At 39.0% G+C, this 25,082-nt stretch overlaps 1 protein-coding gene across 11 annotated transcripts in view; it reads left to right on the top strand.

Annotated features, from left to right (window-relative positions):
- AKAP6 (A-kinase anchoring protein 6) overlaps positions 1-25,082 on the top strand; it is a 548,607-nt gene that overhangs the window by 147,681 nt on the left and 375,844 nt on the right. For 2 of the 11 annotated variants that reach the window (XM_021099871.1, XM_021099865.1), the window contains one exon: positions 19,071-19,194. The exons of 8 other annotated variants lie outside the window; for them this stretch is intronic. The gene's annotated coding sequence lies outside the window, so the exon portion shown is untranslated. Of the gene's footprint in view, positions 1-19,070; positions 19,195-19,740; positions 21,474-25,082 lie in introns of those variants that run through there. One more of the 11 variants, XM_021099867.1, reaches the window with a different exon arrangement.

Raw genomic sequence — 25,082 nt, 5'->3', positions numbered from 1 at the left:
ATAACTCTATTCCCTTTCTTCTCCACCTCTCGAAGAACATGAGAAATGATAGTAACAGGAGTATAGTGACAGCCTTGAACCTGCTCTCATTTATTTAGTGGTAAATTATTTGCATATTGTAGTATTTTATTATTAGTGGTAAGTTACTTTAAAAATATCTCAGAACAGTTGTATTCTGAGTCCCCAAACTGAAGTGGAGCATCCTCCCCTGGGCAGGTCTGCTGCTTTGTTATAGAGATGAAATGCTTTGTCATCTATGTTGACTTGTAAGGATTGGCCAGAAACTTACACTTTTTTCCACCATATTTATCTTTTAAAACCTTCCTGAAGTATCACTTCCATCCTTCATATCTCAGACGGAGCTCATTGCTTTTGTGTGTAGTACATTTACAGTGTGGGCATATGCCTGTTATTGCCCACTGCACTCTGCATTGTGTTCATTTGTTTACACGTCTGTCTCTTCATTTCACTGCAGGTCCTAGAGATGAGGACCTACTCTCATTGAATACCCTTTGCTTTATAGTGTACCTAGCTTAGAGTTGCTGCTCTAATTAATGTCTAGTAAGCTATGGAAATGGCTCCAGGATACATCATTTTTGAGTGAAGTATATCATTAATTATAATAGTTATTCATATCACACCGAGGAGATGGCCAGAAGACCTCAGCTATTCAATAGAAAATTGTACTTAGGGATGGGAGAAGAGGAAGAATGATAGGAAAAGAAACAAAAAGGAAATTGTTTTTCTTTTTCACTCAACTCCTGAGTTTGCCTATGAGATTTGATAAATTTCCTTTCAGACTAATGTCATTCAATGCTAAGGGCTGGAGTTTGTGGCCTTCGCTTGCCAGCCTCATGATGTTTAGCTTTAACTGCCTGTTTCCTTCCCTAAGAGGATGGTCTTGGAAATGAGTTGGCTTTGGGGTTGTTAACTTATCAGTCAATTCTCCTTTCCCCTCCCTAGCTGAACCCTGATTTCCTTTTGACATCTGCCCTCTGTATGGAGCAGGTGCCTGGGGTGGGGGGAGCTGACTCCACCCCCAGATACAGTAATAGACCTGATTGGCCAACCCCATCCTTCCTGCCAGTAATTGGTTCAGGAGTGACTTCATATTGTAATTTGGATCCATGATAAAAGAGGAAATGTGTGTTGGAGATTTCTGGGAAAGTTTTCCCTTCCTCTTTTGGGAGAGTTTCCAGAAGTGAGTCTTTTCTCTCCACTAGAGGCTTTTGTGTGCAGATGTGAGACTGAATTGCTGCTGCCGTCTAACTGACAACCTAGGGTGAAGCTAACCCTAGGAGGAAGGCAGAATTAATAGAATCTAGGGGAAACCAAGTCAAAGATGGTGGATTAGGCCAACCAGGAAACTTGCCCTATGCTGGTTTTCCAGTTACATGAGCTAATACATGTTCTCATTGTTTAAGCTATTTTGAAAAGTGTCTGTGGTGACTTGCAGCCAGAAATGTCATAACTCGTTAACAAAACAGAACTTCTCTAGTTTGGAAAAGGTGGAAAGTAGAAACAATGCAAGACAGTCTAGTAGGTAGGAGAACTTTAAAAAAGGAGTTCCCTTAGACCGGTGCTTCTCAAACTTGAGCATACATTAGAATGACCTGAAGAACTTATCAAAACACAAATTGCTGGGATTCAGTCCCAGAGCTTCTGATTCCTTAGCTCTGGGTGAAACCTGAGAAATTTCATTTCTCACAAGTTCTCCAGTGGTGCTGATGCTGCTGGTCCAGGGACCACACTTGGTGAATCACTGCCTTGGATTTACAAGTATTCTGCCTTTTCTGCCAGGATATCCAAGAGTGGGAGGTAGGGCCAGGGTGCCAAGAAATGAGCTCTAGCTGTTCCCAGAGAAGTCACTGAGTGCTGCAGAGCAGGTAAACCCATGCGGTGGAGCAACTTAAAACTGTTGTTTTCTTTTTTCCATTTTTAAAACTGTTGTTTTCTTTTTTCCATTTTTTCTTCCAGTTTTATTGAGGCATGATAGACATACAACATTGTATAAGTTTAATATAAGTTTAAGGTGTACAGCATAATGATTTAACTTACATACATCATAAGATTATTGTCAAAATAACTTTAGTGAATAACTTTTGCATCTTGTATTGATGCAAAATTAAAGAAAGAGAAAAAAGTTTTTCCTTGTGATGAGATGATTGTCTTCTTAAATGAACCATATACCTCATGAGGAGAAGATTTGTGACTTGATTATTGCCCAGAGGATTTAACATACAGCTCTAAACAGGCTGTAGACACTCAATAACACTCAATTAACTTACTGGAAGGAAAGTACTACCTGCCAAGCTTTTGCGGTTGGATCTTTTAAGACAAGTGTAGTAGGTACAATACAAGGAGGGCTAAAACTAACCCAGGATGATGATTATATAAATAAGAGCTCACCTAGTTGCTAAGGAACTCTAGCAACTTGTCCTTTAAGGAAACGGCAGTAGTGAGGTCTCCCCTTTGAAGCCTTAGGCTTCTGAACAAGAACACTAATCACCTGTTACTTTCTACTTTTCATACTAACCACAAAATAAATCTCCGATACTGTTCTATTAGTTTGGCAGTGTTGCTTTTGCCTTCAAGTATTCACTCCTCTGTAGACATATCTACTCCAAGTTTATAATAAAGGAGACTTTTGTGTTACAGAGAGATAACGAACTCTGACTTTCTAAAAGAAGAGAACTTTCCTGATCTTTTTAGAGCTTGCATTCAGACAAATAACTGTTTCTTAAATAAGGAACATGTTTGGTGTTTGTGCAAGGGCCAGGAGTATCTCTCTGGTTTCTTTCCAAGCAGCAAATGGTGGTCCCACATACAGTGAGGGCTCTCCTGGGGTGGAAGGAAATTGGAGGCCAGCAGGCTGAGGCCTTTTCCCTGGTGGGGGTTGCCGGAGGGGGGAGATGGGAGTGGAGGGGAGTCACTGCTGCCTCCAAGCCTCTGCTTAGACCAGGTGTTTGCAGTTCTTTTGCCAAGTGATTCACACATTCTGGAAATGTAGAGAGGAATGTGAAGGAGCAGCCTTTCCCTCAGCCAGGAATGGATTGAGACAGAAATGTCAAATTTGATAAGCATGGTCTGATGCAATCCCCAGGCTTCTCAGCTATCCACTTGCTATACACAGGCCTCTCCCATGGTTTCAGGCTTCTGCTAGGTCTAGCCCCCAGAAGGGGTGTGGCAGTCCCTGTGAATCAGGACATTTGTGATGATTACTACAATGCAGGCCTTCACAGCAGCATTCCTCCAGCAATGGAATTGAATTTTTATTTGGTTCGCATTGATGGTACTCTGAAACTTGCATTTTCCCCCTTATATTTATACACATTAAAGTTTGAAATAAACTTTAAAGGAAATGCTCCTCATTTAGGGAGTCAGAGCAACAGCAATAATAAGTTTGATAAAGGAGACTCACTCAGATAAAAAGAAGTTTGTGTTTAATTATGGTACTTTCTGAAATGTTGACCTTAGTTGTGAAATACCATAAATCTAAGTATTAAGCTGAAAGGTTAAACTATAGTAAAGAAGTTCTGCAGAGCAAGAGATTTCACAAAGTTTTCCATTAGACATTCCCTCTGTATTCGCCCAAACATCTTCACCCAAAATTTAACCGTTTGCTGTGTCACAGCAGGGGACAGGGACAAATTTCTGCATTTGGACAGATCTCTCAAGGTAGGCATTGGATATCACTTAAAGCAGGGTATTCCGATGATTCTCTGTGTAGATCCTCAAGTTACAAAATGCTTTATGGAGCAATGAGATCAACTTTAAGTTTCCCTAGCTTCTCTGACAACTTCAACTGCAATTCAGGATGATTTCTCAAAGAGGTCATACATTTGTTAAGAATGATAGAATTTGGAAATTTCCTTATGGTGCATCTTTTTCAATTCTTGTTGGTTCTTTTATTTTTTGATAATATCTTGTTCCTTTCTTATATTTTTATTTCTTTTACTTTTAAATATAATTTAACACCTGTCCTGATAATTCTATTATGTGAAGTTCATATTGTTTCTGCTGATTTTTGGCCATAGTGACATGTTCCTTCATGTTTTGATATTTAGGGTTGTGAGCTCTTGTTGTCTATGAGAACTCTGTGTCACCTGAGATGAGGATGCATCTTTACAAAGAGGCTTACTGGAGGGCATGGAGAAAAAGGAATCTTCCTACACTGTTGATGGGAATGTAAATTGATACAACTGCTATGGAGAACAGTATGGAGGGTCCTGAAAAAACTAAAAATAGAACTATCGTATGATCCTGTAATCCCTCATGGACATACAGCTAGAGAAACCCATAATTCAAAAGTATATACATGCCAGTGTTCATAGCTGCACTATTTACAATAACCAAGACATGGAAACAACCTAAATATATATTGGCAGAGGAATGAATAAAGAAGATATAGTACATTTATACAATAGAGTATTACTTAGCCATAAAAAAGAATGTAGTGATGCCATTTGCAGCAACATAGATGGACCTAGAGATTATCATATTAAGTGAAGTAAGCCAGAGAAAAACAAATATCATATGATATCACTTATATGTGGAATCCCCCCCAAAATGATACAAATAAAGTTATATACAAAGCAGAAATACACCCACAGACATAGAAAACAAATTTATCGTTACCAAAGGGGAAAGGAGGGGAGGGATAAATTAGAAGGTTGGGATTAACATATACACACTACTACATATAAAATATATGACCAATAAGGACTTACTGTATAGCACAGGAGACTATACTCAATATATATGTAAAACTGAATCACTTTGCCGTATTCCTAAAACTAACACAACTTTGTAAATAAATTATACTTTGATTTAAAAAGAAAAACTTGATAAATAAATAAAGAGCTTTTTATTTTTTTTCAGCCAGGACCTCGGGTACAGTGACAATCTGGGAACCAATTTTTATGTTCTTTTCTTTACCTGGGATTTACTGAGTTTGTAGCCAGTGTAAATCCAAATTTCACATCCATGTGGGGATGGGCCTGTGGTTGGAAATTACCAGAGGAGATTTTTTTCTCCTAGAGTTCAGCCTGAGATAGAGGAGGTTTCTTGTCCTCCCTCTATATTTTCTTTCCTAGTCCAACTGTTCTCAGAGGGTATAGTCTAGGGTCCTAGCTTAAAATAAGAAGCTTAGTTCTGTCATCTCATTTTGTGGCCACCCCATGTGTCATTTACATATAAGCCCCTTTGTTACTGAAAATGGCAATGGCCTCTTTCTAGAGTAACAGGAACTCAAGTAACTGCTTTTCAAATTTTTCTTTGTTTTGGGTCTTTGATGGTTTCCTTTTCCATTCCTGAGAGGAAAAAGAATTGTCTGTTGTATTTCTGGGCCATCTCTTCTGGCTTGATTGACTCTGGACTCTTAAGAAGCAATTAAGAACCCTCCTAAAAAACAAGCAAACAAACCATAAAAAACCCCAAAACCCTCATTAGGGAGGCCTCACAACCTGGAAATTCCTCAGAATTTCAGGACCGAAGAAAGACCATAGATTTGAGGGTATTTCCCTGGTCAATCTTTATTTAAATGTGAATGTAAAGAATTTTAGAGCCAGTCTAGGATATAGAGGTATGGGCTAGGACAGCCCATATCTTTTCGCTCTGGACTAGTGAAGTGAAAACTAGATTTTGAATCAGAACCTAAGTTCAAATCTTGACTTTGGTGTGTAAAATTGGATGAGTTAATTTAAGTCATCTGTGCCTCCATTTCTTCATGTGCAAAATGGAGAGACTAATGCCTGACTGAGTTGATAGAGTTGCTGTGGAGAGTTAAAGGGTATATAGTAAAGGTTAAAAAAGTTGGAATAGAGCAAGCATTCAAATATGCTAGTTGCATATAACTCTTTGGTCATCTTAATGGTTGTGGTCAGCCTCAATTGCTGATCCCTTGACCAGTGTCCTGGTCATTGTTGTTGCAAATCTAACTCCCATTCCATTCTAGTCTAAACTAGTGGCTAGAAATGGTTCACAAATTTAAGTGCATCGGAATCACCTGGAATTCTTATTAAACACAGATTGCTGTGTCACAACTCTGGAGATTCCGATTCAGTAAGTCTGGAGCTGATCCCAATAATCTGTATCATTCCCAGGTATTATGATGGTCTTGGGACTGCACTTTGACAACCACTCACAGTAATCCTGTTCTTCCCACCAATGATTGGTTTGGGAAGGGGCATGTGATCTAAATCTTCCAGAAGAGATGTGAGGGGAAGTCTGCTGCCAGCTTCCAGGAAAGGTTACCTCAAGCCTCAAAAAAGACCCAAGAAAAGCTGGTCCTGCTTTTCCTCTGTCCACTGTGTTAAGACATGATGCCTAGAACTGCTATAGGTATCTTGTCTTCATCCCAAGAATGAAGCCAGTGTAGGGTAGAGAGCAGAGCTAGGAGAATCCTATTGCAGCAGAGCTGGAATCCTGATAGCTCCTCGTTGGCTAGGTACTACCTTACCTGTTATTTATTACGTGAGATATTATATAAATGGAAAAAAATCTTCAATTTTAAATACAGTTTGAGTCAGTTTTCTGATCATTTACAATACCAAATATTCTAAGTAATGCAGCCATCATATTAATTTGTTAGGTCTTATTCTCACCACCCCCAGCTATAGAGTGCCAACGTATTTGAGTTCATTGAAAATTCTGCTTTCATTCTGTTTTTGAACTATTATTTTCTGGGGTACTTTCTTCTTCACTTTACCTCACCTTCCCACCCTCACAGTCCTCTGGGGATATACCATAACACTGTCAAAATTATGCATCTCTTGAAAGGAGGCAACTGCTCCAAAGTTGCATCTCCTTTGCACACATGGGACTGCAGCATCCATTTCTGGTTGAATGAAGATGACAGTTTTACTGGATGTCTTCTTGTATTCTATTTCTATACATTTTTTTTTGGAAAATCTAGCTAATTAGTAACAATCTGTGTCCTTTCAGGCTTTAATTCCAAATTCTAGAATTGCCCAATCAAGTCAACATTGATTCTACCAGAATTTAAAATGTACCCTGTCCTCCTGTGTGGAATTTTTGCTGGAAAGAATTGTAGCAAGAATCAAGGACATGCAATTCAAATGCCTGAATCTCGAATCGTGACCAGGATTGCAAAGAAAAGAAAAAGGGAGCTCTTTAGGGATTTGAACCAGCTCAGCACCTCCATGTGGAGTCTGAGAAAAGGAACAGTGACTTTTTTCCCCCCTTCTTTTTAATTCTAGTTTGGGACGATTCCTTATTCAGAACATCAAGGACTGTTGACAGTTGAATGAAAAGTGCAGGGGCTCATGGGGTTGCTAATGGGATGGAAAGCCACCTCAAAATCAAAATAAATTTCTATCTGTTGGCTCTTCTGATGCAGAGAGATAAGATAAGAGCCTCAAGACAGTTTCTGTTGACAGGTATCCTTATCCTGGTCAACAGTGTGATGTACTATTTACTTAGCTTCTGAGAGAAAAGGCCAAGGGCTGCCACTTGTGTGTTGTCCTCCAAGCAGATAGCTGGGCCAAGGTGAATACAGTGGAATACAGTGGCGTGAAGGACAGGATCTAGTAGGAAAATAAGGTTCTTATAATTATAGCTAACATATAATATTTCTCATAAAAGTAAATTTTTTTTTTAGCCTACAAATTCAGGAAAGTGTTAAAAGGAAGAATTCTATCATTTTCTGATACCAAATTCTTTTTCTCACTGACTCTCCAATCCTATCATTTCTCTAGGCCACATCATATTCCAAATCTGCTTTAAAGCCTTGCCTGACAACCCAAGCTAGAGATCATATTCTTTCCTCTGAGTCCCTAGAGAAGTAATGACCCTATTCTTATCTTATCCTGTCCTATTTGCAAACTTGACTGTGCAGCTTTTTGAAGGCAGGGACTATATACTATCTTTTCTTATATTTTCCATACAAAATTCAGCACAGTGCTTTGAATGTAGGATTTACCCATTAAATAGTGGTTTGTTGGTTGATTCTTAAAAAAAAAAAAAATAGAAGAAGAAGTGTATAGCACTGTGGACTCAGAAATCATCTAAGAAGAGAGTTTTCTCAGATAGGGCCTATGGATGGATGGGCATCAGGGCTTCTGCAAACTCCCGGAAACTGAATGCAAAGTAGATAACTTTTCTGGGGAGAAGGACCATATCTGTCAACAGATTCACAAATGAATTCTTGGTTCCCTCCTAAATGATGAGAATTATTGAACTCTTTTATTCATTCTCTTTTCTCCTGACAAAACTAGATGTTAATGCCATGTCCATGACTGGCAAATGTTATGACAGTAAGAATTCTCTTGGGATACCTCAGTCCCCACTTTTAGTTGTTGTTCCTGAAAGAGGAGCAGAAATTAAATGGAATTCATGTGTTGTGATAAGCTGATTTTATTTTTTTTAATTGTATGCCAATAAAAGGACTGTTTTCCCAAGTTCCAGTAGAAATGATGTGTCTTGGTTATTAGATGTGTGGGCTCTAAGTCACATGGCCTACACTTGAGTCCCAGCTCTGTCATTTACTAGGCTCTGTGACCTTGGACACATTACCTAAACTCTGAACTTCAGTCTCTTCCTCTGTAAAATGGGAATAGTAATAGAGATTAGGAGTTCCTGTCGTGGCTCAGTGGAATGAATCTGACTAGGATCCATGAGGAAGCAGGTTTGATCCTTGGTCTAGCTCAGAAGGTTAAGGATCTGGCATTGCCATGAGCTGTGGTGTAGCTCGCAGACTCAGCTCCGATCCCGTGTTGCTGTGACTGTGATGTAGGTCAGTAGCCATAGCTCTGGCTTGACCCCTAACCTGGGAACCTCCATATGCCATGGATGAGGCCTTAAAAGACCAAAAAAAAAAAAAAAAAGTTAATAGAGATCTAATTCCTGGGATTGCTCTGATGATTAAATGAGTGGATGCATGTGAAGCATTTAAAACAGTGCCTTGCACACACAGTAAGCATGATGTGTTAGCTGTTCTTATTGCTATTGTTGTTTTTCAACTCTATCACTGGTTTTCATCAATGCAGATTAGTTGTGGTAATTGTTTCTTCAGTGGCCCTTTCCACCACCAAATTCTCTCCTGAATAATCACATTAGAGTCAGATTGCTTTGCAGAAATCATGTAGTTTTACTCTTTACTAGATATAATTCCCTGTTTTCTTGCTTGAGTTTTCTTGATACTCTGAGGTCAAGTCCTCACACTATGAGAGTATTAAAGTCATTTTAAACATGACAAGGACTGAGAATAAGGATCTTTTAAATTTCAATGAATGCACCTTTGCTCCCATAATTTGTTTTTGAAAATTAACAAGAATATTTTTTCATTCTAAATTTCAGTGGAGTCTTTTAGTTGTGATTGTAGTTGTTGTTAACTTGGAAAAAGATGAAATGAAATGCAGAGCATGCAGGCAGATTAAAGTCAGTACTGCCTAGAATTAATTTTTTCCTTTAGCTTTAAGATCAGCCCTTTTATAATGGTGAAAGGTTTTGATTAATCTCAGGGTGTATAATTTTCACAGATGGTATGACTGGTGAGTTCTTAGTTCTCACTTTTAGGAGATACAGAAAAATAATAAAGTGGTTTTTGTGGAGGTAGGGCTTGTGCTAAATGAGGCAATTTGTTCAATACTGTTTTTATGAGGTGACAGGCAAACATTTGAGAAGGGAGGTGATACATAGAGGCTGTGCTGCAGTGATTCCTCAGCTAAGTGCACATGTACTTTTCCCTGAATATTGAAACTCCAATTAAACAATTAATATCAGCCTCTCCATTCCCAGGATCCTAAGAACCCATGGAATTTGAATATATATGTTTATGGGGGAGAAGAATTTCTCTTTGAGGTCTATGATAATGAAGAGTTGGGATGGAAGTTGGGATTATGAGGAGTAAGAATATATATTAGTCAGAGTCTTAGCAGGAAACAGTTATTCCCACAAACTGGGTAATTTTCAGAGAATTTAAGTAAAACTAAATTTATAAAGGCATGGGTGGGGTATAGGGAAATGATAAGGGATAGTGTAGTATCCTCAGGCTACTAAGGGATGAGAGCTATGCCTGTCCATCCCGGGTCTGAATAGACTAGAGGAGCAAGCAATGATTATAGGGAGGGAGAGACAGAGGGAGAGGCCAAGAGAGAGGGAGAGGAAGACATGGGTGGGTGTGTATGTGGAGGGAGTGGGAATGAGAATGAGGATGAATGTTGAAACCCAGCTATGTGGAGAAGGTCTCTGATAGGAGCTCTGAACTCTGGCCAAAGTCAGAGGATGGTGTGAATGTAAACTGGTATAGCCATTATGGAAGGCAGTGCAGAGGTTCATTAAAAAAACAAAAAAACCTAAGGAGACAAGTTCCCTTGTGGTGCAGTGGGTTAAGAATCGAACACTGGTCACTATGGTGGCTTGGGTTGATGTTGTGGTGCGGGTTCAATCTTTGGCCTAGGAATTTCCACATGCCATGGGCATGGCCAAACAAGACAAAACAAAACAAAATCCCCAAAAACTTTCCAAAATAACAAAGAGAAAACTACCATATGATCCAGCAGTCCTACTTCTGATATATAGCTAAAGGGAATGACATGATTATCTTGGAGAGTCAGCCATACCTCTATGTCACTGCAGCTTTATTAACAATAGTCAAGATATGAAAGCAGCCTAAATGGCCATCCGTGGATGAATGGACATAGAAATGTGGTATATTGGACTATTACAAGTATTACAAAGTGGAATATTATTTAGCCACGAAAAAGGAAATACTATCATTTGCAATAACCTGGATGATCCTAGAAGACATTATACAAAGTGAAATAAGCCAGACATAGAAAGATAAATACTGTATCATCTTACTTATGTATGGTATCTAAAAAAAACCCTACCTATAAAAAGAGACTAAAACTGGGATTTTCAGGGGCAGGCAGGTAGAGGAAATGGGGAGATGTAGGTAAAAAAGAAAAGTAACAAAGTTTCGGTTATACAAGGTGAATAAGTTTTCAAGATCTGGTGTATAGCATGGTGACTATAGTTAATAATACTGTACCATGTACTTGAGAGTTGCTCAGACAATAGATATATAGATATTCAATGTTATCACCACACACACACACACACACACACACACATAGACATTGTAAATATGTGAGGTGATGAGTAGGTAAATTTCCTTGATTGGGGGAATTATTTCACAATGTATACATATTTCAAAACATGTCGTGCACCCTAAATGCATACAATGTTTATTTGTTAATTTTATCTCAATAAAGCTTGGGGGATAAGTCAAATGATGTTGCCAGACTGGGGCAAGCCTGAAAGGATGGGAAGAGATGAATGCTCCAATCTCACTCTTCTCCTTTCCTGACCACACAGTGGTCCTGTAAGGACCCAGTCAGAAGCCAGAGAGCAGGGGAGCTGTTTATGTGCTTCAAAGAGGTAATGGTACCTAGTGTTCTTGACACTCAGAAGAGATCATTTTTAATATCCCTACTCTTGCTCACATAGGACAAAATTATTCTCAGTAATAGTCATATAAATAATCAGTCATAATTTTTGCTTTATTAATTCATCATTACACTTTATAATAAATATAATCAACAATTAAAAAGATGAATTACAATGTTAGAGTTATTTAAATTCTGTAAAATATTTCATGTATGGTCTTAAGCTTACACTTATCAAACAAAACATTACAATAGTAATCTGTTTTACTGCTTTAAATTTCAAACACAAATTAAAAATTCCATGTGATCACACAGGATGGCAAAATAAATATAACTCAAGTTTCGGTTCTTCTTCTTGACAATCACTTTTTCTAATCTACTGTTTAAATGAGAGATGTGTAATACATGGCATGAGGGGTAGGGGAAGGGCTGGGGGCAAGAATTGTAGCAGGCACCACTGATTCTGGCCCCTAGAACTTACTCTGGGAAGGGAAGCTGCTAGCCAGTCTCTGTGTGTCTGACAGTCTGACTGGAAGCTGTTTGAATTAACATATCTAATGTATTATAATTATTATTACTACTATTATTTTGCTTTTTTGGGCTGCACCCAAGGCATGTGGAGGTTCCCAGGCTAGGGGTTGAATCAGGAGCTACAGATGCCAGCCTACAGCACAGCTACAACAACTCGGGATCCTTAACCCTCTCAGTGAGACAAGGGATTGAACCCGAAACCTCATGGTTCCTAGTCAGATTTGTTTCTGCTGCACCACGATGGAAATTCTTAGTGTATTATTAAAGCTGTAGCGGTTCTTGGATTTACAAGTTTAGCCATGTGTTAAATAAAATGCTGATTGACTTTCAGTTGGTTTATTCTTATTTTCAAATTCTCCTCAAACACTTCATCCCCTTATTGCCTACAAGAGGGAGCAGGGTAGGAGGAGGATCCAGAGGGGCAGCAGGAAGCCATCTTGCCCAGGATATTAAGTTATGAATTGAGAGCTTTCTAAGCCAGAGGTAGCAAACCCTTACATCCTTGGTATTTCTCTCCTGTTGGTTTTCTACTCCTTGTGTGTCTACATGACATTGTCAGGCAGGTTAGCCTCCTATTACAGGTTTTGTGACAGCTGTGTACTTGAGGTGAGTGGCTGAGTGGAATGATTAGAACAAAATGAAGGAAAGATCCATGATTCTGTATAACAAACGAAAACCTCTTTTGGCTGCAAGACCGCTTCCTAGAGCTTTGGGGAAGTGCTATTCAGGAATCGATTTGAACCGTCCTATATGCGTGTCCTCCTTCTCTGGGAGTCTCCATTCTTCACCCAAGGGCCTCCTGTATATCTGCCTTCCTCTTTTTGCTTCTAAAAGACCCAAGGACATGCTGTTTGCTTTTGCTCTCTTGGCTTTCTCTCTACCCCCCTCCCTGCTCCCTTGGCTACCTCTCTTTCCTTCTTCTTTTTTCATTGGACCAGACATGAATTTGTTCTGGGAACTTTGAGTAATCTATGGAAAGGTTGTTAAAGGCTTCATGTCAGATGTTCAGTTGCTTGGTAACTCACAGAACCTCCTGCCAAGTTTATGTTCAGAGAATTAGACAAACCATCCTGTTTTGGGGCCTGGGCAACATCAGTTTGCCAGTTCAACTCTGTATGAGAAGATCCCCACACAGGCATAGAGTAGAGCCTCAGCCGCCACAGGGCACAGAGGGTGGGAGCAGAGGCTGAACCCACCTGGCCAGGCCTAATCTGCAACAAAAACTAAATAATCACTGCACGTCCGTGGGGTGGTTTGAAAAATGTTTCCTTCCTTCCTTCCTTCCTTCCTTCCTTCCTTCCTTCCTCCTTCCTTTCCTTCTTTCTCTCTTTCTCTCTTTCTTTTTTCTTTTTAGGGCCACACCTTCGGCATATAGAAGTTCCCAGGCTGGGGGTCAAATCAGAGCTGTAGCTGATGGCCTATGACACAGACACTGCAACGCAGGATCCGAGCTGTGTCTTTGACCTATATCACAGCTCACGTCAACACCAGATCCTTAACCCACTGAGCAAGGCCAGGGATCAAACCCACACGCTCATGGATACTAGTCGGGTTCTTAACCTGCTGAGCTACAAAGGGAACTCCCAGTGAGGTGGTTTGAGATCCTCTCAGCGTTTCTCTACTTCTTCCTTTGTTCTACTTTATGATCTCTCATTCTCAGTTTATTTCCTACTGTTTTCTAGGAACCCCATTGTTTTAGATTTAGAGATTCTCTAACAAATGGTACCAGGTAACTTCAGAGTAATGGCAACTTCCATAGCAACACAAAAACCAAACAAAATCTCCTAGGACTCTGGGTTGTGAGATCAACTTGGAGGAAATGAGGCTTCCATTGTGGCTTCCATTGTGGTAGGTAGGATGAATCTGGATAAAATATTTGGTTTAATGCCTTTTAGGAGCTGAGGCACCAGAAACACCCCCAATGTCCTAGAGAGAATCCTTTGTTGGACTGCATATGATATTTACTGTCTGGTATGTGCAGAAAAGTGCCAGAAGAGTAGCCTCCTTCTGGGTGGTGTCAGGAATCTCTACTACCTGCATAAATCATTGGCCTTGTAACTCCCCCAAACTGTGGCACAGAGGAGGTGAAAGAGCTTCTAAGAAAAGAAGAGCTGCCACAGCATGAGTAAAAATTAGTCTTTGGCTCACCATGGCTAGCAGTGGGGATTGGGTAGGGGAGCAGCATCCTCTCTGAGACTGACTGGATGGAAGCCAAGATTATTCAAGTGGAAATGAACAGGGAAGGAGGAGGGGGAAAGAACAAAAGTCTATTGGAGGGTACAATAAAAACTTTAGTGAGTCTTCAACTGTTGCATTTTCTTGTGAAAGTAGTCATTATATCATTTGCAGATTTAACTTTAAAATGATTGACTTGAATTGGGCTAAGACTTAAAGATGATCATGAAAAAGGAAGAGGCCTCAGATTAGCAATGATGTTTATACTAAAAAGTTTCCATGTTCAGAGTAACAGACAGGATGGTTTTTGGTGATGGTTTTAGCTGTTGGGAGCTCATTTGATTTTTCACTTGGGTAGATGAGAATCTCTCTAAAGATAAGAATAAGAGCTTGGGCATCTGCTGCACAGTTTTTCCTAAGAATACAAGTAAGTTGAATGTCACTTGATTTTAGCCTCTTTTCACAATCAGGGATATTAACTACACTCTGCTGTAGTTTCACTTATCTCCAAATAGGTGGAGTTCCCTTTGTGGCTCAGTGGGTTAAGAACCCGACTAGTATCGGATGAGGATGCGGGTTCAATCCCTGGCCTAGCTCAGTGGATTAAGGATCTGGCGTTGCTGTGAGCTGTGGTATCTATCACAGACATGGCTCAGTTCTGGCGTTGTGGTGGCTGTGGTGCAGACCAGCAGCCGCAGCTCCGATTGGACCCTGTGCCCGGGAACTTCCATATGCCGCAGGTGCGGCCCTGAGAAAAAAAGTATCTCCAAAGAGGTATATGTAGGGGAGAAAGATGGCCTTTGTGCCTTGACTCTCATGGTCTTTGAGTAGGGATAAGGATCAGTCCTTGGTGGATAGGTACTGGTAAAGGATGGAGGCTCATGTCCATGGAGAGGATGATGCTGGTGAAAGGCTGCATGATTCGTTGATATAACCATTCAAGATTAGTTTATGTATAGCCAATCTTATACAAAGAGCCCTTTCCTTTTTGAAAATACTAACTACCCAGACTTTGGTGTATTTGAAAGGAGTTAGGTGCAGGTGGGAAGGTTCTTGGTGGCATGGGTGCTCTGTCAAGATGTCTCAGGAAACCTGTTATACTTCATTTCCTGACACTGCTGAGACTTAGGAATATTCGGCGGTTGCAAAACTACATGGGTGAGGAAGAAACTCAGAATTCTTGGACTGAAACTGATAGATGAGGAAGAAAAATACTTTTATTCTTTAAAGGCGAAACCAATGGGTGAAAGTTATAAAAGCAGATTTGGGTAGCTTTCTACTTGATTCACAACTGAACCATCTTAAAAAAAAAAAAGAAAGAAAAGAAAAATAGCAGCTTTTTATCCTTGATCATGTTCCAGGAATCTTGATGTGGCGATTCCTTCCTGGGATGAGAGTTTGACTGATGGCTCCTGAGGTTCCTTTCTACTTTGAAATTGTATGGTTCACATAAAAGAGTTTTTCTCACATGCAAAATGTCCTTCACATATTGATATAGCAAAATAGCAAAGATCTTCTTCCTCCTTTAATTTGAAACTGACATTAAAAGTAGTTAATGGTGTGAAAGGTAATAAAATTCCACATGTTCAAACTGATGTTAGATGCACATCTCTTAAAGGCCAGAAACTTAGAGGTGTCCTCAGGAGAATATACTAGACTTACCTACCTTTCTTGATTGTGGATGGTAATATTTTTATTTTTATTTGTTATTTTTTGTTTTTTTATAATATTTTTTTATTTTTTCCATTATACCTGATTTGCAGTGTTCTGTCAATTTTCTACTGCACAGCAAGGTGACTCAGTCACACATACATGTGCACATTCTTCTTTCTCACATTAAATGATGATATTTTTAGAAGAAGATGATGATGATTAAGGTAATAAATGTTCCTTGAGTAAGAAGGAACAAGCTATTTAGAATTTTATAAGGTAAACCTCAGTTCATTTCCCATAGGTAGAAGTTGTTAGTAGTTTTTTTTTTTTTAACTTTTAAATTTTGAGGAGAAACTTTTAACTGTAGATTTTTTTTTTCTTTTTTGGCTGTCCCACAGCATATGGAGTTCCTGGGCCAGAGATCAGATCCAGGCTGCACTTGTGACCTATATTGCAGCTGTGACAATGCTGGATCCTATATTTTTAAAAAGTTTTTTTTTTTTTTTAAAGTTTAGATCTTATAAAGAATAAAATAGTTTTAGTTAAGGAGAACTAAACCACACTATGCTTCCTAAATGGTTAATTAATTCGAGCAAAGATTACAGGTGTATCTATATGCACCCATATATAGTTCCAGTTAATGTTTCAGAAGCTGATCTGGGAGTTCCCTCATGGCTCAGTGGGTTAAAGATCTGGTGTTGTCACTTCTGTGACTCTGTTTACACCTGTTTCCTGGGTTTGATCCCTGGCCCAGGAACTTTCACATGCTATAGGTGTGGCCAGAATTTTAAACAAAACAAAATGAACAAGAAGCTGATTTGAAGCTCTGGGTATGTGGGGAGGCGGGCATGTCAACTGTGAGCTTCACTATAAGGCAGAGGTTCTCCACCTGGAGTGGTTTTGCCTCTAGGGAACATTTGATGCTTTCTGAAGACATTCTGATTGTCATCACTGGAAAGCTTGGAGTGCTTTGACATCTGGACATCCTGCAATGTGCAGGTCAGCTCCATAACAACAAAGAATTACCTGGTCCCAAATGTCAGGAGTGTCAAGGTTGAGAAATCCTATTATAGGGTGAATTGGGCTATTTATTGATGGAATAGCCTCCCTCACAATATCTTTAGGTCTTTCCTTCAGATCTGATCAGATTCCAGCTTCCTAACTGGAGGGTAAGTCTGGGCAGATAGCATTCTGGGTTCTGAGTGGAAGAAGAGCTGAGATCTGAACATTCAATAGATATGTATTGACCTAGTTCCTCAGTTTAGGGTGTGGTATCCCACCTTCATTTGTGTTTGTATCCTCTAGTCCAGAGACTCTCCATTCACTTCTCTCAAGAGGGAGGCAGACTCCCAGTGGAGGGTATCTGGGGTTCTAGCAGCTTCTTAAATTGGCTTTTAGGCAGTTATCCTACATTTAGGCTCACTTCTCCCCATGTCCAGGGGAACAAGATGTCATCAATTCTGGGGTATCTGAGGGGCTCCAAATATAAATGGAGTTGGCTGTTTCCTCACTGCTAGATTTAGCCTCTAGATCTGTTTAAGTCAGTTACTTCTTGGCCATTTGTTTTCTTGTTTCTAATATTCACTTGCCATTATTATCTCTCTTTCTTCTCCTTGTTTTTAAAATATTCCTTTAGGGATATTTTTTGTGGGATTTTGAGAGGGAGCAGAGGCTAATGAGAGCATTTGACTTCTTATCGCCACCAGAAATACAAAATAATTTTTTCTTTTCCACTATGTTTTCTGTAATACTGACTGCTCCATTTGCCTGCCTATACCAGGAGAAATACCAGAAATAGCTCCCCCCCCCGCCCCCCACCCTTGGTAAGGAAAGAGGTTTATTATTTTGATTTTTGTGACATAAGGTCTGGATTGAGTACTCCCTCAAAAGTTTCTCCTGCTACTAAAAAACAAAAGTAAAATGAAACATTTGCCAATATTACTTTCAGCATCTCTGGATTTTTTTTTTAATCTTTTAGCTATTTAATAGCCACTTACTTAAAATGTAGCAAATGAGGCACAATTGTCTACCAGCTTATTCATATAAAGCCTTTATTTCCTCACTAGCTGAATCATTCCTGTACTCAAACTCTCCCTCCCTGACTCACTCATATTTTCAATGCATGTTTATCACATGCCTGCTATGCAGAAGGGTCTGAGTGAGACAATATGTAGAATGCAAAACTGTGTCATAATTCCTGCTTTTAAGGAGTTTATAATCTTTTTCATCCTTTGAAAGTAAATTAAATGACATGTCATGTCTCTATATAATGTGACACTCATCATAGTCTTTGTGCATTAATATTAACACAGTATGACTCTTTTTATGTATCAAATCATCATGTACACTTGAGCATACACAGTTTTTTACATGTCAGTTTTATCTCAATAAAGCTCATTAAAAGATACAGAGACTTTTTATGTTCAAGATCCCTGTTTCTCCACCCTATCAACTTTTCTCTCTTTATAGTTCGGTTGAGAAGTAAGTACACATAGAAGCTACTTGTTCTTCCTTTCCTGGACCTGAAGTTTCTGGAAGGTGAAGGGTCAACAAGTGTTGATTCACTTGTCTTCCCCAGCACCCAGGAAAGTGTTGTACAAAATGAGATGCTCATTAAATACCTTTGTTTTTGTTAATCAATGTTGTACATAAAACCATCAGGCCAAAATATTCCTCTGTTTCCTTATAAATCTCTCTAAATCTGTTTTCTTCCTGTTATTTTGCACATTATGGTGGAAGCAAAGAAAAATATATTTTCTCAGCTGTTTTTTTTACATAATGTTCAAAAATGAAGTAAAATGAAACTCTTATGTCACGGACTCTAGTTTAACTAAATGATCATTCCAAATATTCTCATTTTAAAAATTGTCAGCTGCATATTAATGAAATGATTGTTCATTTTCAATCATATGAAATAACTTTTCATGTTGAATAAATTTGTTTAAAGGACATTGAGTATCCAAATGAATGAATCATATGGAACTATTACTGATGAGGAGATCGGGGCAAAGGGCACAATGAATAGAAGCTATGACAAGCAGAATTTGTCTGAGGTTCATTTGTATTTGACTGTAAATGACTAAGTAAGACCCAAAATAGCTGTGTCATGTGATGTATGATATGATTATGAAGCACTAATTGAAAAATTATAAATGGATGATATCCTGAGCTTATTGGAAAAGGAGCAACTCTTTCCGAGTGTCATATCAGTTGTAACTGTTGCTAAGAAAGATATGAAAAATTAAAATAAAAAGCTTAGTCAGCTTTAAAGCATCTGGATCATTCTTGGATGCCTGCCAGGTACTCCTGCCCTTGATGATAAAGTATCTCAGGCTCAGGAGAGCAAGAAGTGAAGGGCTCAGCAATGATGACCTCTCTGGGAAACTGCTGCTCTCTCCCACACCACAGCTAGACCTGGTTAGTGGTAAGTGATAAAATCTAATGGCTGGAGGGTTTTGGCTTTCAGCTTAGACTTTAGCTGTCTTACAGCAGAGGAGAGGGAGTAGGGGTTTCTTGAAACATGATTTAGAGGAGCATTTACATTTTAAAAATACGGAATATTTTTTTTCTCTCTACTGAAAGGAAGATCTGGCAAAGCGTCTGGTAATATTCGATCTAATTTTCTAGGGTTGAAGAAGGATATGCTAATTTCTTTTTAGAGGCTTTTAAGTCAGTAGCTCTTACTCAGCACTTTCTATTATGGCTATTTATTTCCTTAAGCAAGAGAATAATAAGTAGTTTATTAAGAAAAAGACAAAAATTCATGAATTTATGCTAAGCTGGTCCATGGCCCATGCTGTTTTCATCTGTCAGCATACACAGAACAAAAATAAATATGGGCTTGTACTGTCTGCTTTTCACTGGAAAATATATATTTTATTTTTCTTTGCAGGTCCATAATATAGAACTTCTACTTGTTCTAGGAATTATTTTTTAAAACACCAATTTGTACTTTATCAGATGCCCACCTTCAATTTAGATAAGATGACTAGATGGGCAGAAATGCTTGACAGTATTTGATGAGCTTGATTCATTTTAAGCAAAACCAATGAAAAACTTGTTTCTTTGAAAAGCAGATATAATACCATATCTTTAATTATTATTTTGTACCAAAGAACATTCGGAGGGTCTCTGATCAGATCAGACCTTTGGCTATTAAGAGCCTGTCTCCAATAGTGTTTTTAAATCTGATATCAGAATCTTCTGAAGAAAATCTTTTTTGCATGTCCGGGAGGTTAGGGTGATTTGGAAATAATGGTGAGTGGGAAATAATGCTTTTGAAAATCTTGCTCTTAATGAGAGTTCATCACCCATAAAATGCCTTCTATTTATGAAAGGACAGCAGTGTGGGTAGTTATTTGATGTGTTCTCATATTACAGCTTGAACAGTAAAAACAAATGTAATATTACTTGAAGGACTTTAAGTTCATAATTTCATATTTCAGTCTGATTCAGTTGCCTTCAGAAAAAAAAAGTTATTCATTCCAGAACATATCTTCTTGTGGGACAAATAATGAAACCACCTCACCTTCAATCAGATCACTTAATCACCTGTGGCTTTCATCACAAGATCAGATTTAGTTCATAGGAAGCACCTATTTCTTTAAGGAATTATTTGAGACAAATAAAACATTATTGAATTGATCACAGTAAGCATTTTATACTTTAAAATATGGTGTTTTAACAGGCAGATAGGTAGTTTTAAACTTAGCATTTTAACTAGGTGTCCCTTCCAGTCTGTGACATTCTCTACTCAAAAAAAGTAATTATTTTCATAGTCGAATAAGATTGACAACTAATGCACCCTATATTCCTGCTCCCTATGCAGATGTTCTCAGTGTACCTGAGAGTATTAAAGCCCTGTCCTGCAATTAATAAACTTTTTTCTTTTTATGGCCACACCTTTGGCATGCGGAAATTTCTAGTCCAGGGATGGAAGTGCTTCGGCAATGACAACACCTAACCCTTAACCTCTAGGCCATCAAGAAACTCCGTCTTTCATTTTTTAAATCTAGATATTTTTAAGTTTTATGTTTACATACAAATACTTAAGTCAAGTGGTTTGAACATTTAAGACAGACATTGGTCCCCAGACTTTCCTTTCCATTTCTTAATCTCCAGAGGCAACCATTTTTCATTTTTTAAATGATTCTTTTGGTAACCACCTCCATCTTAACTAAAACAATAGAATGGTGCAGAGCTGCTTCCCGAGTATTTTTCTCTTATTTTCATCTATTGACTTCTCACTGTGAAACATGAGAATTTATTTGGCTTGTTCCCTTATCCCATATCTCTCTTGCATACTTTCTCTCACACAGGCACTCATTCATGTGAGTGCACACACACTGTTCCTACCCTCCAGTCCTTCCTGTGAAATCATGCTGTGATTTGGATTATACCAACATTTAGTGTCTATAGTAAGAATATGTAAATGCATTTTTTTAAAGCTAAACCACATAGAATGATATGATTCTTCTATTTTTATGTACCTATTAATTTTTTCCTGGAGTTTATGGTTGTTTTTTTGCTTAGTTTCATATGTGTTTATCTCTAATATAACCCCCAGTTCTCCACTAGATCAGTAAATCTTTTCTAAGTGTATTCATTCACATCAGGTTTTCTTTCAGTGTCATCTGTTTTGAAGAGTCTTTCTGGGAGCCTTCTGACCTGTTCCAATCTGGACTGGATGCCTTCCTTGTGCTAGTACGTAGCTGGCACCCTGAGATTTCTCTTCCTCATCACTCTGGGGTGCTAGGTTGTCTGTTTTCTGCATCCCATTCCTCTTTCTCTGGTATCTCTTGAAAAAAGTGTGTGGGAGGTTGCTTTTTTTGTGAACTTAAATGCCTGGAAAATAGTCTCTTGTTCTCTCCTCACATTTGGTTATTTATCAAACTGTCCTTTTCTCAGTAGGCAATTATATGCTAGAGCTTGTTTTCCTTCTTAGGAAAACAGTTGTCTTCTAGCTTTCTATGTTCTAGTTCCAACATATGGGAAAACACCCTCTTCTGCTCTCAATATTCTTTCCTTTTGGCATTTCTGATCACCAAATGTGTGGTGGTTTTTCCCATACCAAGCAATTCAATGATACCAGCTAGATGTGCTATAATTTAACACAATTTTGACGCTGTCTGCCTGAAAATAGTGTCAGATCCCATGTATTAAGGGCTCAGTCCCACAAGTATCCCCCTCCCCCTACCAACTTCAGGTGCCAATTGCAAATCCAGGTGGTTTCCTGTGCATCTGACTGAATGGCTGCAAATCAATTTCCTCCTCTGCTTGCCACGATCCCCTCCTCAGGTTCACCTAATATGCTAGAACTACTCACAGAACTGTGGAAAACAGTTTCCTTACTAGATTACCAGTTTGTTTAAAAGGATATTAAAGGATACAAATGAACAGCCGGATGAAGAGATACATAGGGCAGTGTCCAGAAGGGTCTGGAGCACAGGAGCTTCTTTCTCTCTGGTGTTTGGGGTGCATCACCTACCCACTGTGTGGATTCTTGTTCACCAACGTGGAGGCTCTCCAAACTCTGTCCTTTTGGTTTTTTATGGAGGCTTTATTGCATAGGCATGATTAATTAAGTCAGTAGCATTGGTGATTGATTCAGCCTCCAGCCCCTTTCTCCTCCCCAGAGGTTGGGGTGGGACCAAAATTTCCAGCCCTCTAGCTGTGATTGGTTTCTCTGGCAACCAGCCCCCATCCTTTCCAAAAGCCACCCCATTAACCTAAACTCAGGTGTAGTTGAGAGGGGCTTGCTGTAAACAAGACACTCCTTTCCCCATTATGGCTCTGGAGCTATTTCAGTAACTGAGGACAAAAGACCTAAATACTATAACAAAAGATACTCTCATTGCTCTTTTGCTTAGGACATTACAAGAGTTTTAGGAGCTCTGTGACAGAAATGAGGAGACAAAAACCAAATATATACTTTTATGGTAATTCATACTATCACAGTTACTGTTGAGAAATCCAAAGCAATCTAATTTATAATTCTTTGTATATGCCTCTACCTCTAACCCAAATCTTATTTTCCTTAATATTCTGGGATTTCAAATAAAGTCCCATGAGATATGTCAATTTTCTTACACTAGGTAGCCCTTTTTAATCTAGAGACTCATGTCCTTCATTTTCTTAAAAAACTTCATTAATGATATTTTCCCTTCTCTTTACTTTTGCCTTCAAGAACTCCTATTCTCAAGATGTTAGACCTCCTGGATTGGTCACTAACTATATTTCTCTCCCAATTTCTATTTATCTTTTTGCTTTACTTTTTGTGAGATTTCCTCAACTTTATTTTCAGCCGTTGTACTGAGATTTCCCTTTCTGCTATCATGTTATTTTTTTTTGTCTATTAATATTTACTTTTAAAAAGTAAAGTTCTGTTTTTGTTTTGTGGATAAAATATCTCTGATAATTTTTCTTTGATGACTGAAAAAATGCACGATATGAGAGTTCTAAGTTAAGTTTTATTTCGGGGAAAACTGAGGACTGTATCCTGGGAAGCAGCATTTCAGAGAGCTCTGAGAAACTGCTCCAAAGGGGTGGAGGGAAAGGTCAACATATATGTGGTTTTGGTGAAGGGGGAAATACATGCAATCAAGCAGGTATTTTTACAGAAGGTTGCCCCTGGTCTCATGAAGGTTACTGCTAGTCACAAGGAGCAGATGTCACCATGAAGCACTTTTCAGTGCTTTTCTAGATATGAGGAGATGCAACGGTTGGGCTCATAAAATCTTCTGAAAATATCTATCTGAAGGCCTGTTCTGCCAGTTTTTCCTAGAGCACAGAGTGCCTCATTCCTGATCACCATTCTGAACTCCTTTCAAGGGGTATTGAAGGTCAGGGGTTGCAGCGGCTTGTGATTTAATCCTTGCAGAGACAGATGGCGAGTGCCAATTTTTAGTTGGCATCTTCTTCACCAAAATCATTTTTTCCTCTCATAATCTGTTTCCTCCAGGTTGAGGTTTTTTGTTTGCTTGCTTTGAGACTGTTATCCAAATTAGAGTTTTTCCTTAATCTCTGCTAATCCTTGACTGCCTAATATTTAGGAGTAGAAGACTGGAAAGCTGATTGAATGCTCCGAGCGTGAGGGTGGCCTATTGACTGAATGTCATTGTAGGGTGATCTGGATATGCTAGATTTTAGCATTATGTCTTAGAATGATCATATCTCCTTGAGAGGGGGAATCTCTATTCTCCTAACTGGAGGGTAAAGGCTTTGGAGAGTCCAGTTGGGGAAGAGGAGCAAGAGTCTCAGAATGAACACTTTTGAGCACTCAGAATTCTGAGCACTCAGAGTCTTCTGAGCACTGAGAATGCCCATCTTAATTCCCTATTTTCATGGTACTGCTATCCTCAACAATGCCCAGTGTCCCTATGTCCAGAGACCTTTTGATTAATTCTTTCTGGACAATAAACCTCTAGTCTTCTTCCAGAATTGGAGTGGAAGCAACTACCCAGCAACACAGAATAAGGGAAGACCTGGAGTACTAAATGTTTTTTTGATCAGAATTAATCTTCTCAACATATCATTACCCCTTTACCCAGTTAGGCCAAACTTGAGGTTATGTTGTACAGTCCTCCAAGCTGCCTCATTTGTCAGAGACTTCTGATACCAGCCGTAAGTCCAGGGGTCTCCAGGACTTTCCTCACATCAGCTAATGATAAATTTGGAGGGTCTCACAGACTCCTTCAGTTTTGATAATTTGATAGATCAACTCACAGAACTCAGGAAAGTGCTGTAACTATGACTGTAGTTTTCTTATACCAAAAGGATATAAATCAGAGCCAGCCAAAGGAGGAAACACATAGGGCGGAACCTGTGACTGAGACGTTTGCAAACACAAAGCTTTCATGTTCTTAGGGATGCATTACCCTCTTGTCCTTGATGTGTGGAAAGTTTGCTTGAGCTTCAGTGTCCGTAGACCTTATTGGGGCTTCATGACTTAGGCATGATTGATTGCCCGAAGCCCTAACCCTCTAATGCTATGAATGTTCTTTCTGTGTGGCTGGCCTCCTAGAGGTGTGTTACCTTGTTAGTGTGGACTATCAGGTGTCAAGTGAGGGGCCCACCATGATCCTATCACTTAGGAAATTCCCTGAGTTTAGAGGTTACCACTCAGGAGTTGGGACAAAGGCCAGAATTTTCTTTGGGTAAAATTAGTTTTTCACTACATTCATTTCCATCTCTAATTCCAGAGGTACCTGACTCTACCAATTTCAAAATATTTAAAGGATTCTGAAGTAAAATCAAGTTGGTTCTTTGCGCTCCGTGCTGCTGGTTTAGGATATAGTTTTCTTGTGTTGGCTA

Source organism: Sus scrofa, chromosome 7 (genome assembly GCF_000003025.6).
Source record: "Sus scrofa isolate TJ Tabasco breed Duroc chromosome 7, Sscrofa11.1, whole genome shotgun sequence".
NCBI lineage: Eukaryota > Metazoa > Chordata > Mammalia > Artiodactyla > Suidae > Sus > Sus scrofa.
This window is presented reverse-complemented; position numbering and strand designations above follow the sequence as displayed.